We start from the raw sequence: 14,377 nt of genomic DNA on the forward strand, positions 1-14,377 counted from the left end.
TGGGCAGCACCCGTTCTCGGCCCACCTGGCTTCATGCCCAGCCTGGGATCTGAGAAGAATCCTGGGTTCTGATATCCTTCCCTGGATGCCACCTCCACCCACCTCAGGCCTTCAGTGGAAGTCCTGGGAGACTCATTCCTCAGGACAGTGAAGCTAAATTCCCCCCTGGGGGCTCTGGGTAGACAGGCAGAACCTTACCTTTTAGAGGGCAGTTCTTCTTCCTGCGCCTGGGCCTCCCCCTCTTCCCCACTGGAGGCTGAGAGACAGGAAAGATTGAGAGGCTGGGACCAGTCCTCACTCACCTCTCCCCAGACAAGCTGCAGACATTTAGTCCTTATGGAAGACATGACCTTCTACATCTAGTTAATCGATCTCTGCCTTCCTTTCTTTGCTTTCACTCATTTTTAAAGTGGGTAAAAATATTGTCTGTTTTCCTTCTTTGAAAAAATGCAAAGAGGGATTTTCAACATGAGATCCACCATGAGTGTCTTCTGTCACTGTTCCTCTGCTTGAGACACTCAAGACTCCAATGTACAGGTGCCTCTGAGCTGTCAGGCAGGATTCTGCTTCTCAAAGAGGCCAGAGGCCACTCCAGCCTCTGATGGGAGGCTCAGCACAGGCCTCAGATCACCAGACACAGATGGGCTGGGCTACAGGTACTGGCCATGGGAAGGCAACTGATGACTGATGAACCAGGACTGAGGGCCGTCCACCCACACAGATCACAACCCTTTCATAGCCTCCTCCTGGTTCCTGAGTCCTGGCATTTGACTTTGCCCTGATGCCTCCTCTGCACCCACACGGGTGTCTGAGAGCTTAGTCTAGAAATCTTATACTACTCTAACCCCTTCCTGCCCTGCCTGGGCCTAGGAGGACAAGGAAATTTCTCATCTCAGGAATCTCTAGTCAATTTGGAAAAGTGGAAATAAAAATAGAAAGAAAAGAGAGAATCATTCTCTGTTAGTTCTGGGCTGAGAGTTCCTTACCTTCCCGATGCTGCTTGTCTGCCCAGTCGGTGGTGAGGATGGATCACTCCCAAGGCAGGGGAGTAACAGAAGGAAGAGCCCCAGTCCACACAGGATGCCCAGGCTGATATCCATCATCCAGGAAGAGGAGCTGGGGTTTAGCCATGTGGCACTATCGCTATTCAGAGGAAATGGATGATCCTCCATCTTCTGAATCCCACTGTCCCCCTAAAGCAGCTGAACCCTGGGCGTTGCTTTGGGCCTTTTGACTAGGGCCCAGGCCTGCATCACAGAGCTGTGGCCCCTCATCACAAAGGGCTCCTGAGGGTGGGGTTGATGATGTGGGGAGGAGGCTGAACCACAGTCCCTCCCCCACCACCCTGCTCTGCAGATCCCTCCACCCCCTGGGCCTTCTGGATCCTCCTTCAGACTCCACCTGCTCAACCTGTCAGAGATAGACCTCAGTCAATTTTCTATTCTTTCCCTCTGCAACCCAGATATTACCTGGTTCCTTTGATCTTCTGGAGATCTTGGCTTGAACCCACCAACTTCCTAGCCTTTGAAAGTCTGAAATTCTCCCAGGAATTTTGTTTATTTTCTAGGGATTTTTACTCTCAAAATCTCCTCTGTCTTCATAATTTTCCCACAAACTAAGCTTTCTTCTTTCATCAACTCAGAAGTAGAACTTAACTTTATACTTATTTCAATCTTGTAAATTTTGAATATTTTAGTTGTTATTGTTTATGTTAACCTTTGCTGTCTTCGCTCATGGGCTGACACAAAAAGTCAAACTAATGATTTGTTATTTAAACTTTACAAAACTAAATAAGTATAGTAAAAATATAAATCATTAAACTTCCAAATGATATTTATTTGGTTAGTAACACAATTCTGAGTTATAAAAGCTGCACAAGCACTTATGGAACTTGCTATAATACACACAGACACATACACATATTGTGGCAAACTAATTCATTATTTTCAAATCCATGGATTAATCATTTTCTCTAAATCTTTCATTTATTATATTGGTCCTATTTTTTCTTACTCTGCCCAAAATACAATTTCTGCTCTCCAAAGTTTCAGAACATGTGTAATACACATGAAAGGAAGAAATGGGTTATGAGGACTGAACTCTGATCTTTTTCTTTGCTTCCCGCAAAAAAAAAAAATCCTTTTGTAAGGGAGCCTGGTGAGTCATGCCTACAAATGATAAATCTCAGTAAACAGGTTGTTATGACGTTTATTTCCCAAAGTGAATCTGGTATAGCATCACATGAAAGATAGAAGACCCTTACCTTAATTCAAGCATTCCTTTCTGCAGATTCCTGGTCTTTTGGACAAAGCCTAACTCTTTCAGCCAATTGTCAACTAAAGCATCCCGAAACCCACCTATGACTTGTAAGTCCCTGCTTTGAGATGTCCCACCTTTTTGGGCCAAACCAATGTAGGCCTTCCATGTATTGATTTGTGACTTTCCCTGTAATTCCTGTCTCCCCGAAATGTATAAAACCAAACCGTAACCCAGCCACAGCAAGTCCACTTGCTCAAGGCTTCTTGGGTGTGGCTCCAGGTCATGGTTGTCAAATTTGGCTCAGAATAAACCTCCTTCAATTATCTTCCAGAATTTGTTTTTTTTCCATTGACAGGATGCACTGAAGTACTGATTCTCACAGTGGAGAGTGGGCCTGGGGAACCAAAGCCTGGGTTTGAGTCTAGTCCAAAGCAGCCTCTTCTGATATCTCTAATGTCTTCAGTACATATATTTTTCTTCAGAGTATGCCCCAGTCACTTATTTTGGGTTGACAACCACATGGCAACTACATGAGTGGATACCTTGGAGTAGAGCCCCTTTTGACTTACAGTGATTTCTCCCATCAGGGCTAAGGTAGCAGCAGCTAGAGATTCACTTCAAGAGATCATTTGTTTTTGTTTCTGCCAAGGCCAAAATGCAGCTCTCTCCTGAGTTTCCTCAATCTTCTCAACTTTTTGGCTTGATATTAAGATTTATTTTGCTGGAAAACCCCTCTAAGGAGTTTTGCTCGCTTCCAAACAGGAATGCGAGTTTCCCTGCTTCCGTGGTGATAGAGAGTAGGTTCAGCTTGGGCCCCATCTCCAGGTAAGGAGCTGATCTGAGATTTCCTTTTAGACTTTTCTAGCTGAAGGTAAGGTTTATTGTTAGCTGGCTGTAACTTCTATTTATACTTAAAGATCTCAACAATGTATTAATTATGTAGTAATTTCTTCTGTTTTTGATTTTACTCTGTCTTACATTGGATTTGGCCAACTCTTGGTCAAAACTGACAGAAGGTCTAAATTATGGAAAATGAGGCCTCTAGAATTGACTAAACCTCCCACAGTAGCAATACATCAGTCAGTTAGAAAAATTGTAGTATTTTACCCTGAAATATATTTCTTTGACATACTCTGAGGTGGCTGGCACAGAAATAATGCTACAAAGCTCTCATCTGTGGGAGAAAATTTACATTTATAGAGGATCTCCATTAATACAGCCAGGACTTTATTTACCCAATCTAGGAAAGAATAAGTGAGAATCTGGCACCTTTAAAGGACTTAAAAAAAGTTTATTACCTATTCTCTGTGAGGGCTACTAACTGTGAGGCTTTACTTGCATAACAAGACCACCTTGGCTAGCCTCTCTTCTCTCTTGCAAACCTGTTTTGCTACTTCTAAACCCCCATTCTTAAAAAACAAAAACAAAAGAGAAAACAAACAAAAAAACCCCTCTGTACTTCATGGAGGAATTTAGTTTCATTCTAAAGGCTCCTGTGTATACACGTTAAAAATTAATTTAAATGCCTTTTTCTCCAATGAATGAATCTACCTCATGTCTGATTTTTCAGAGAAACTTATGGGGGAAAGGGCCTTGCTCCCTACAGTTTAAAGCCACTCTGTTTCTTATGAAAAGCTACAGTAGTGAAAATCCAAAAACCTGGCCAGCTGGCAAAAGGGGCAAGAATTTCTTACCAGCCAGGCTCCTGGCCTTGTTCTCTGTTAAACAAAAGACAAAAATCAGTATTTGCAAGGCTTTGATTAATGTAAGAAAAAGGATTTGTGTGATTAGTCTTGGTACAACAACTCTGGTGTAGTTTTTATAATTGTTTTTTTTAATATATATGTATTTTCTTTTTAATTATTATGGGTACATAATAATTGTATATCTTTATAGGGTACGTGTGATGTTTTGATACAGGCATACAATGTGAATTAATCAAATCAGGGTAATTGGGGTATCCTTCACCTCAGGATTAAGATGTTTTATCATTTCTTTGTGTTAGGAATTTACCAATTCCACTCCTTTAGTTATTTTAAAGCATATCTAACTTATTGTTGTTAACAGTCATTTTGTTGTGCTATCAAATCTAATTGTCTAGCTACCTTTTTGCGCACATTAATCATACCCACTTTTTATTCCCCACTCCCTGCTACCCTTCCCAGCCTCTGGAACCGTCTTTCTATTCTCTGTGTCCTTGAGATCAATTGTTTTTAATATTTAGCTCCCACATATGAATGAGAACATGGGAGATTTGTCTTTCTGTGCTTGCCTTATTGCACTTAACATAACGTACTCCAGTTCCATTCATATTGTTACAAATCGCAGGATTTCATTCCTTCTTTTGGCTATGTAATATTCCGTTGTGTATATGTACCACAATTTCTTTATCCATTTATCTGTTGATGGACACCTAAGTTGATCCCAAATCTTGGCTGAGGTGAATAGTGCCACAGTAAACATGAGAATACAGATAATCTTTTCAACATACTGATTTCCTCTCCTTTGGATATTTACCCAGCAGTGAGATTGCTGGGTCATACGGTAGTTCTATTTTCAGTTTTATGAGGACCTTCCATACTGCTCTCCATAGTGGTTGCATTAATTTGCATTCCCGAAAAGAGCATACAAGGGTTTCCCTTTCTCCACATCCTCATCGGCATTTGTTACTGCCTGTCTTTTTGATAAAAGCCATTTTAACTGGAGTGAGATGATATCTAATTGTAGTTTTGATTTGTGTTTCTCTGATGACTAATGATATTGAGCATTTTTTCATAACATATTGGCCATTTGTATGTCTTCTTTTGAGAAATGTCTATTCAGATTCTTTGGCCATATTTTAATCAGATTTTTTTATTTTTTCCTATTGAGTTTTTGGAGCTCCTTATATATTCTAGTTATTAATCCCTTGTCAGAAGGGTAGTTTGCAAATATTTTCTGACATTCTGTGGGTTGTCTGTTCACTTTCTTGATTGTTTCCTTTGCTCTACAGAAGCTTTTTAGCTTGATGTGATCCCATTTGTCCAATTTTACTTTGGTTGCCTGTGCTTAGGGGATCTTACTCAAGAAATCCTTGCCAAGACCAATGCCTTGAAGCATTTCCCCAAAGTTTTCTTTTAGTAGTTTCATAGTTTCAGGTCTTATATTTAAGTCTTTAATCCATTTTTATTTGATTTTTGTATGTGGCAAGAGATTAATGTCTAGTTTCATATTTCTGCATAAGGACATCCAGTATTCCCAGCACGATTTATTGAAGAGACTGTCCTTTCCCCACTGTACATTCTTGGTAACTTTGTCAAAGATAAGTTCACTATAGATGTGTAGATTTATTTCTAGGTTCTCTACTGAGGCACATTGGTCTATGTGCCTGTTTTTATGCAAGTACTGTGCTGTTTTGGTCACTACAGCTTTGTAGTATAATTTGAAGTCAAGTAATGTGATTCTTCCAGTTTTGTTCTTTTTGCTCAGGATGGTTTTGGATATTTTGGGTCTTTTGTGGTTCCATATAAATTTTAGGATTATTTTTTATATTTCTGTGAAGAATGTCATCGGTATTTTGATAGGGATTGCATTGAATCTGTAGATTGCTTTGGGTAATATGAACATTTTAATGATATTGATTTCTCCAATCCAGGAGCATGGAATATCTTTCCATTTTTTTTGTATGTGTCCTGTTCAATTTTGTTTATCAATATTTTATAATTTTCACCATAGAGATATTTCACTTCATTGGTTAGGTTTATTCCTACGTATTTTATTTCATTTGTAGCTACTGTGAATGGGATTACTTTCTTCATTTCTTTTGCAGATTGCTAACTGTTGGCATATAGAAATGCTACTCATTTTTATATGTTGATTTTGTATCTTGCAACTTTACTGAATTTGTTTATCAGTTCTAATGAGTTTTTTTTGTGTGTGTGGAGTCTTTAGGTTTTTCTAGATATTAATATAAGAGCATGTCATCTGCAAACAAGGATAATTTGATTTCTTCCTTTCCAATTTGGATGCCCTTTATTTCTTTCTCTTGTCTGATTGCTCTAGCTAGAACTTCCAGTACTATATTGAATAACAGTGGTGAAAGTGGGCACCCTTTTCTTGTTCCAGATCTTAGAGGAAAGGCTTTCAGGTTGTTTTTTTTTTTTTTTTCCCATTCAGTATGATACTAGCTGGGGATCTGTCATATATGGCTTTTATTGTGTTGAAGTAAGTTCCTTCTATACCCAGTTTTTTCAGAGTTTTTCTCAGGAAAAGATGTTGAATTTTATTGCATACTTTTTCAGCATCAGTTGAAAGGATCATATGGTTTTTGTTCTTCTTTCTGTTGATATGATGTATCACATGGATTAATTTGTATGTTGGGGCATCCTTGTGTCCCTGGGATGAATTCCACTTGATCATGATGAATAATCTTTTTAATGTGTTGTTGCATTTGTTTTGCTAGTATTTTGTTGAGGATGTTTGAATCTATGTTCATCAGAGACATTGGCCTATAGTTTTCTTTTTGTGTGTGTCTTTGTCTGGTTTTGGTATTAGGGTGATATGGGCCTTGTAGGATGAGTTTGGGAATATCCCCTCCTCCTCAATTTTTTGGAATAGTTTAAGTAGGATTGATATTAGTTCTTCTTTGAATGTTTGTTAGAATTCAGCAGTGAAACCATCAGGTCCTGGATTTTCCTTTGATGGGAAAAATTTTATCACTACTTCTATCTCATTACCTGTTATTAGTTTATTCTAGTTTTGTATTTCTTCCTGGTTCAATATTGGTGGTTTTATGTGTCTAGGAATTTGTTCATGTCTTTTGGGTTTTCCAATTTATTGCATATAGTTGCTCATAGTAGTCTCTGATGATCCTTTGGATTTCTGCTGTATCAGTTATAATGTTTCCTTTTTCATCTCTGATTTCATTTATTTGGGTCTTCTCTCTTTTTTCTTAGTCTGACTAAAGGTGAGTCAATTTTGTTTATCTTTTCAAAAAACCAATCTTCGTTTCTTTGCTCTTTTGTATTTTTTTGTTTCAGTTTCATATATTTCTGCTCTAATCTGCATAATTTCTTCTATTAATTTTGGGTTTGGTTTGCGCTTATTTTTCTAGTTCTTTGAGATGGATTGTTAGATTGTTTACTTGAAGCTTTTCTACTTTTTTGATGCAGGCACTTATTGATATGAAATTTATCCTCTTAATACTACTTTTACTGTATCCCAGAGCTTTTGATATGTTGTGTTTTCATTTTCATTTGCTGCAAGAAATTTTTAAATTTTCTCCTTAATCTCTTCATTGGCCTACTCGTCATTCAGGAGCATATTGTTTAATTTCCATTTATTGTTTGTATATTTTCCAATGTTCCTTATGTTATTAATTTCTAGTTTTAATCCATTATGGACAGAGAAAATACTTGGTATGATTTCAGTTTTTTGAAGTTTTTGAGACTTGTTTTGTGGCCTAACATATGATCTATCCCTGAGAATGATCTATGAGCTGAGGAGAAGGGCATGTATTCTGTAGCTGTTGGGTGAAACATTCCACCAGGTCAATTTTCCTTACTCAGGAACTCTGTAAAAGCAGATTCGCAAAAAAACAATTTTGAAAGAGAGAGATTTGCATCTCTTTTCTGCCCATTCAGCTTTCTTCAGAAGTTGTGCAAAACAGAACTCCTGCAGGGTGTCTGTTAGTGAGAGAACTCATAGCATTGATCTTTAACTGTTACTGGGGAAATGGTGGGACTAGGTATTTTCCTGTTATTTTTGCAAGGCTGTCTCTTTCACTTAAGTTCTCTAGTCTTTGACAAACACTTTGAGTCTTCAACTACCGTAAGTTTCTTATTAATTCCGGGAGTTGACAGACCATCCTATTTATTTGGGTAATATATTCTACAGGAATGAATCTCTTTCTAATTAATGTTCTCTGAAGAGGAAGATGAAAGAGGTTTTTAAGAGATTAAATGTCACTGTTCTCCTGTCAGAATACATTTTTATCATACATGATGCATTTCCATACATCTTTCTCAGCATATATGAGGTGAATTAGGCCATGGAGTTTTTTCCCCAGGTAATTGCTTGAATCTATGCTATGGTATTATGTGTACTCTGAGCAGGTATCTCTGACCTGCTCCAACCTTTAAACTTTTTGAGTCCTGAATACCTGAAAAATAATAATTTTTAATAATTAAGATCCTGGGAGGTATGCCCATTTAAAAAATATTCATTTTTCATTGCTGTTGATATTTTAACCACACCAGACCCATCTGGCTCAATTTTCATGCAACAAACTTGTGAAATGTTTTTCAGTTGCCACAGATCCCCAGGTTGAAGGTCACATAAACTGAGCATGCCCAGATGAACCAAGCATGCAACCATGGGCAGAATTTGCATGCTCAGACTGAGGAGCAGAGATTGAACTAAGAAGCAGATACTGCATGGCAAGATCCAGGATCCATTCAGATCAAGACCTGGCACCACCCCATGGCAGAATCCAGTCAGATCCTACCTGCTGGCGTCACCTCATTGCAAGATAACATCAGTTCATGCCTCATTACCCTCTGCTTATGAAAACCAACCTAGCCCCCAGCCCGGAGAGACGGATTTGAGCATTCTCTTCTGTCTCCGTGCCAGTTGGTTTGCGTAAAGCTTTTCTTTTCTCAAAGGCCAGTGCCATGGTATTTACAGCGGGGCAGCAACTCCACTGATTGCTCAGTAACAATTCTGGTGGGACTGAGGTCTGCCCAAGGGACTACTGTCATGAAGGGACCATGGCCTGCCCAAGGCCCTACTGTCCCTTGTGGGGCTTACAGGCCCTCTCACTAACCTTAAGTGGCCACTTAAACCAGTTTATCTAGAGGTTTGAATGAGAGGTCACTGCTTTTCCAACAAGGCACTTCGAAGCTCTTGTCATATTTCTTCTTTTGAGAAAAGAAACTGCTCCACGTGTAAGTAACCTCGTTAACATGCACTTACAAATTAAAACTGTCCTAGAGTCCCAATCTTTGGACTAAGATTATGGGTTGGAGTCCCAACCTCTCCCTAAAATAGTGACTCAGATCCTACCTTAAAGAGGAGGGATCAAGTTCGGGTTAGAGTCCCAAACCAGGTTTGGGTTATAGTCTCAAATCCAATTTGGGCTAGAGTCCCAAATCAGATGAATGCTAAAAGGTTGTAACTGCTGAGGTGCTCACTGCAGGCCCAAATCTTGGGTTATAGTCCCGAGGTGTTTTTTTTAACTATTTCTGGTCCAGGTCTGATTGTCTATGTGTTCATGTTTTGATATATGTTATGATATTTGGCTTAAGTGGAAGGTAAAAACTTTGATGTTTGCAGTAACAGCCTAATCAGAAAATTATTTAAATGAGGGTCCTCATACTACCTTGCTCTCTCTGACCCTGTTAGGACGCTCCCAGGTGACTAGGGGGAATCTAGCCTGTTGGTGATCCTCTGGGAAGCAATCCCCCTAAGCACCCCGTTGCAGAACCAAAACACCTCCCCAGTACAGGACTTTGTTCTGTGAAACTCAGATAGTGTTGCACACAAAATGGGCAATGTCAATAGGACTCCAGCAGCAGAAGCCATACTAGTTCAATGAGGGCCAAATGAAAATCCCTCTGCCTTTCTCCAGAGGGTTTAGAAGCCTATAGGGATTATATTGACATGGACCCTGAACATCCAAGTCACAGGAGACTGGTTACTCTGATTTTCATCAGTCAGAGTGCCCCTGATGTAAAAGAAAACCTACAAAAAATAGAAGGAGGCTTGGAGATGCCCATATCTCTATTAATTGAGATTGCCTTCCAGATGTTTAACAGCTGTGATGAAGTCCAGGAAGGCCACAATAATGGGACTGGAGATAACAATCTATGCTGCTCACCACAGCTCTTGGCCATGATCAGCCTGGACACAGAAAAGTGTGTGCTAGAGGAAACAAATGGCCATGGTTAAGATCCCTGGGGTCCTCACTGGCTGGCAAAAAGAGTCCTCTGCCCTTGGGATCAATTTGCATATTGTAAGCAAGAGGTCCATTGGCAATAGGAATGTCCTGACCATCCCCACCCCATCAGTCAGTGCCCCAGATGCCGCAGATTGTTAAGAGTGAACATAAATGATGGGACCTGGGGCTCTCTACAATGTAGAAATCCTGGGTTACAATTGTGGAGAGAGACTTACAGTCTTTCTAACCAACACTACAGCTAAGCTTCCTCCACCAGCCCTCCCTCTCCTCGCTTCCTGCTATTCTGCCTGTCTACTTTGCTACCATGTTTTTTCTCAAATTTGAAGAAAAGCTTCAGCTCTTGGGGACAGATAAATTTCAGTGAAAATTATTAGTTTGACAGAGATGCACTATGAATCTGTCATTTTAACTAGTGAGCCTTACCTCACCCCTGGCTAAAGCTTTAAAAATTAAAGCTACAAGGTCATTATTTGTATCCTGCAGTACATACAAGTTTGGTTGTATTTGGTTGTATTTGTCTACAGTACCGAACTGGCTTATAAATAAATGAGTACTCATAAATTAAGCATTATTTGCCACAGTGTTTTTCAAGTGCACATAATTTAGTAATCTTTTAGTGAATAAGACTAGTCTAAACCTGTTGGTTTGATAGGAATGGCTGTGTCTTCTCTTTTAGGTTCTCACTTTTATGACAGTTTCCTGACATGCAGTTATATGAAATGATTAGCAGATAAATAATTTGGAATGGTGACTAGCATTGTCTAATGTCTTAGTCATCTTGGTAATCTTGGTAAAATGCTTAAAATAAATAAATGAGGTAAAATGTAAATGGGATAAATATCTGTAAATAATTTTTATGTGATTTGAAATCTTAAATAATAGATACTCCTTAATGTGTGGGTCTTTTCCAAATCAGGTGAAAAATAAAACAAATTGTTTAACATAAATATGGTTGTCCTTAGCTTCTTAAATTTAATAGAGAGACTAAATGTATTTGGGTCTATAAATATGCATAAAATTATCTTTTAGGGAAACATGTTTTTTAAAATAATTATGAAATATTTCTTATCTATAAAATTCCTATATGTGAAAGACAATTCACAATTTTATGCTGTTTCTTAGTAAAATCTAAGGTTACTGAGTTAAAAATTCTAATTAATACATAATTATATATATAAAGTATGCCAAAAGATAAGGTATATTTAATAAGAAAAAATTATAAGAGGCACAAAATGTGTTTTTTAGTGAGAAAAAAATAATTATGTCTAATTTGGAGGTTATTTAAATGGAGGTTTAAAATATGGATTTGAGAAGGAAATAGAAATAAGACAAAAGAAAACCGGTAAGAAAGAGAGAGATGTGAAGAAAATTATGGATGTGAAGAGGTATAATTTTGTATGAGAAAGAGTCTTGTGTGATAAATATTTGTCCTACAGTAAAATGACTGGTTATTTAAGAAACAGGAATTATAGTGCAAAAATGAAGGTTTAAACAAGTTGTCTGTAGAGTGTGAATTTTATGAAAGGAATTTTATGTGTGATCAAGTTGGATGCAAATGCAAGGAAATCGTTTATGGGTATTTCTAAAGAATGAACTTGGACGTTAGAATGTGCTGACAGATCATAAAAATTTGTCCCCCATGTTAAAACAAGGGTTTTCTTAAAATATTAATTTGCTCTTAATGAGATTACAACAGGTTTTGATTTTTAATTCTGAAATCTGTTTAACAGCTATTCTCTGAATCATGAACAAGTTTCTATTTCCGCCATATTTCTTTCTGAGAACTGTCTAGTTTCCCTGGTTTCAGATTTATCTTGAAAGTCTAGAAAAGCAATGTTTAATGCCAATATAACTTGATTTTGTACTCTGGGCTTTTCTTGATGTGTTTGAATTGTTTTATGTTAACCGGGACGTCATATGCTGTTACTAAGAATCATGCATTTATTGTTCAAGGTAACTGGCCTAGGAAACAAAGATTGCTTAGGAAAAATAAGCTTTAGAAGGGTTAAAGTTTTTATGCCCATGTAACTTTCTATATTGCTTTTTTTTTTTTTTTTTTTTGAGACAGAGTCTCGCTTTATTGTCCAGGTTAGAGTGAGTGCTATGGCATCAGCCTAGCTCACAGCAACCTCATACTCCTAGGCTCAGGTGATCCACCTGCCTTAGCCTACCGAGTAGCTGAGACTACAGGCACGAGCCACCATGCCCAGCTTAATTTTTTTTTGTTGTTTCTATTTTTAGTTAACTGGCTAAATTTTTTCTATTTTTAGTAGAGACAGTCTCACTCTTGCTCAGGCTGGTCTCAAACTCCTGACCTCAAGTGATCCTCCTGCCTTGGCCTCCCAGAGGGCTAGGATTACAGGTGTGAGCCCACGTGCTCAGCATCTATATTGCTTTTGAAGTCTTTTGATTGTTATGGTTACTCTGGTTGAATGAGTAAGTGTTATTTAGCAGTGACCCATGATTCTATTGAAGGAAATACTTTGGATATTTTAACATCTTTGGCAGGTTTTCCTGAAATCGACGTCCAATAATAAGGCTTTTGGCCTAAGATTACTTTTCAGATTTCCCAGGTGGGCACCCTGGAGAGCCTCAAAAGATGTACCTCTCATTCTGTAAAGATATTAAATGATTAGGCTTATTTGGTAAATAATACAAGAAGCACTGTCAAATAAGGCGTGGTGTTTAACTTCCTTTAAGTTACATTTGTGTAAGTTTATTTTTAAAACCTGGGATATTGTATGACATTCTGATATGCTGTGATGTGTATTACCTGTCATGATTATGATTATTATGTTAAATGGTCATATGCCACAGAAATACCTACATTTCCCTGTCAATTGTAAGCTCTCATCAGATCTCTGATGATAGCTATTCTGAGTTTTTGTTATCCACAGTTACTGTTTTAAATCCTTCTCTGGAAGTATTTGCAATTGGATATATTCCTAAATTGCTAATCAGGATTGAGAAGAACAAAATTTATTACATAAAATCAAGTAATTGACAATGACAATGTTTTTATGACTTTAATGTTTTATTTTCCAAATTCAAGAAAATTTTCTTTTATAAGCTGTCACTACTTTGCAATAATTTGGTAAAGTATGATTTTGTGAACAAAAGTGGAAGCAGTTGCTTTTTCTCCCTACTTGATTCTTCTATAATTCAGAAACTACCAGTATTCTAATTTTTATTCATATAAGTTCAGTAAAAATCTGCTCTTCTGTTCTTTATTTATATGTGGGATAGAATTGAAAACATTGGTTATGTTACCAAGGTTTGGACTGAAATGTCATATTTAAAAATGTGCACAAAATTCCTGGCTTCAAGAGTTCCCAGATTAACAGTGAGTGAATAAAGACGGTCACTTCTTGGTAGGCCCAAGAACTTTAAAACTGTTAATAAAATGTAAAGCCTGCCTTGGTTTGGCTTCCTAGCCATAAGAGGTTCTAAATCTCAGATTTTCTATATGACCAATGTAGAGAGAAAAAGTTATACTTCTAAGGAAAGCAAAAGTACATCTGCTATTAGGTTGTGACCCTATGTATTCTATTCAAGTCCTTGTTATCTGCCTGTATAATGGACTAGTTCCTGGATTCTCTTAATTCCTTCCAATATTTGGTTATAACTAAATCCCAATGCAATTTCCCAGCCCTCTTCCCCCAATCCAGGCTAGGCATGCTCCAGGGACATTCAGGGTATTTCCCCTTCTTAAAGCTAACCAACTAGAGAAATTATGTATCAGAATTGGGGACAAACTAGGCTCATAGGATACTACGGTCAGCAGTTAGATCTTATTGCTCAGGGACATCCCTCTTGTCTCAAAGCAGCAGATGCTGTCTCTTCCTTTGTAAAAGCCATGGAGAAGATACTTATTGAGTCACCTCCCAATGTCTGTGCTTCTCACTGTGTATAGATAGGCTCTCCTAAATCCAGTCTCTCAAGAGCTTCATAGAGAACTGAGCAACTCATTTTACAGGGCAAATTATTAAAAATGTTGGCAAAATTTGGCCAACTTATCAACATCTCCATTGTGCTTACCTCCCCCAGTCCTCTGTGCCTGTGGAGCAGACCAATGAAATAACAAAAGCCCAATTGACAAAGACTGGTGTGACAATCAGCCTGCCATTGCCCAAGGACCTTTCTTCAGTCCTCTCTAACCCTGGCATATTGTTAACACACCTG

Source organism: Eulemur rufifrons, unplaced genomic scaffold (genome assembly GCF_041146395.1).
Source record: "Eulemur rufifrons isolate Redbay unplaced genomic scaffold, OSU_ERuf_1 scaffold_123, whole genome shotgun sequence".
Taxonomy (NCBI): Eukaryota; Metazoa; Chordata; class Mammalia; order Primates; family Lemuridae; genus Eulemur; species Eulemur rufifrons.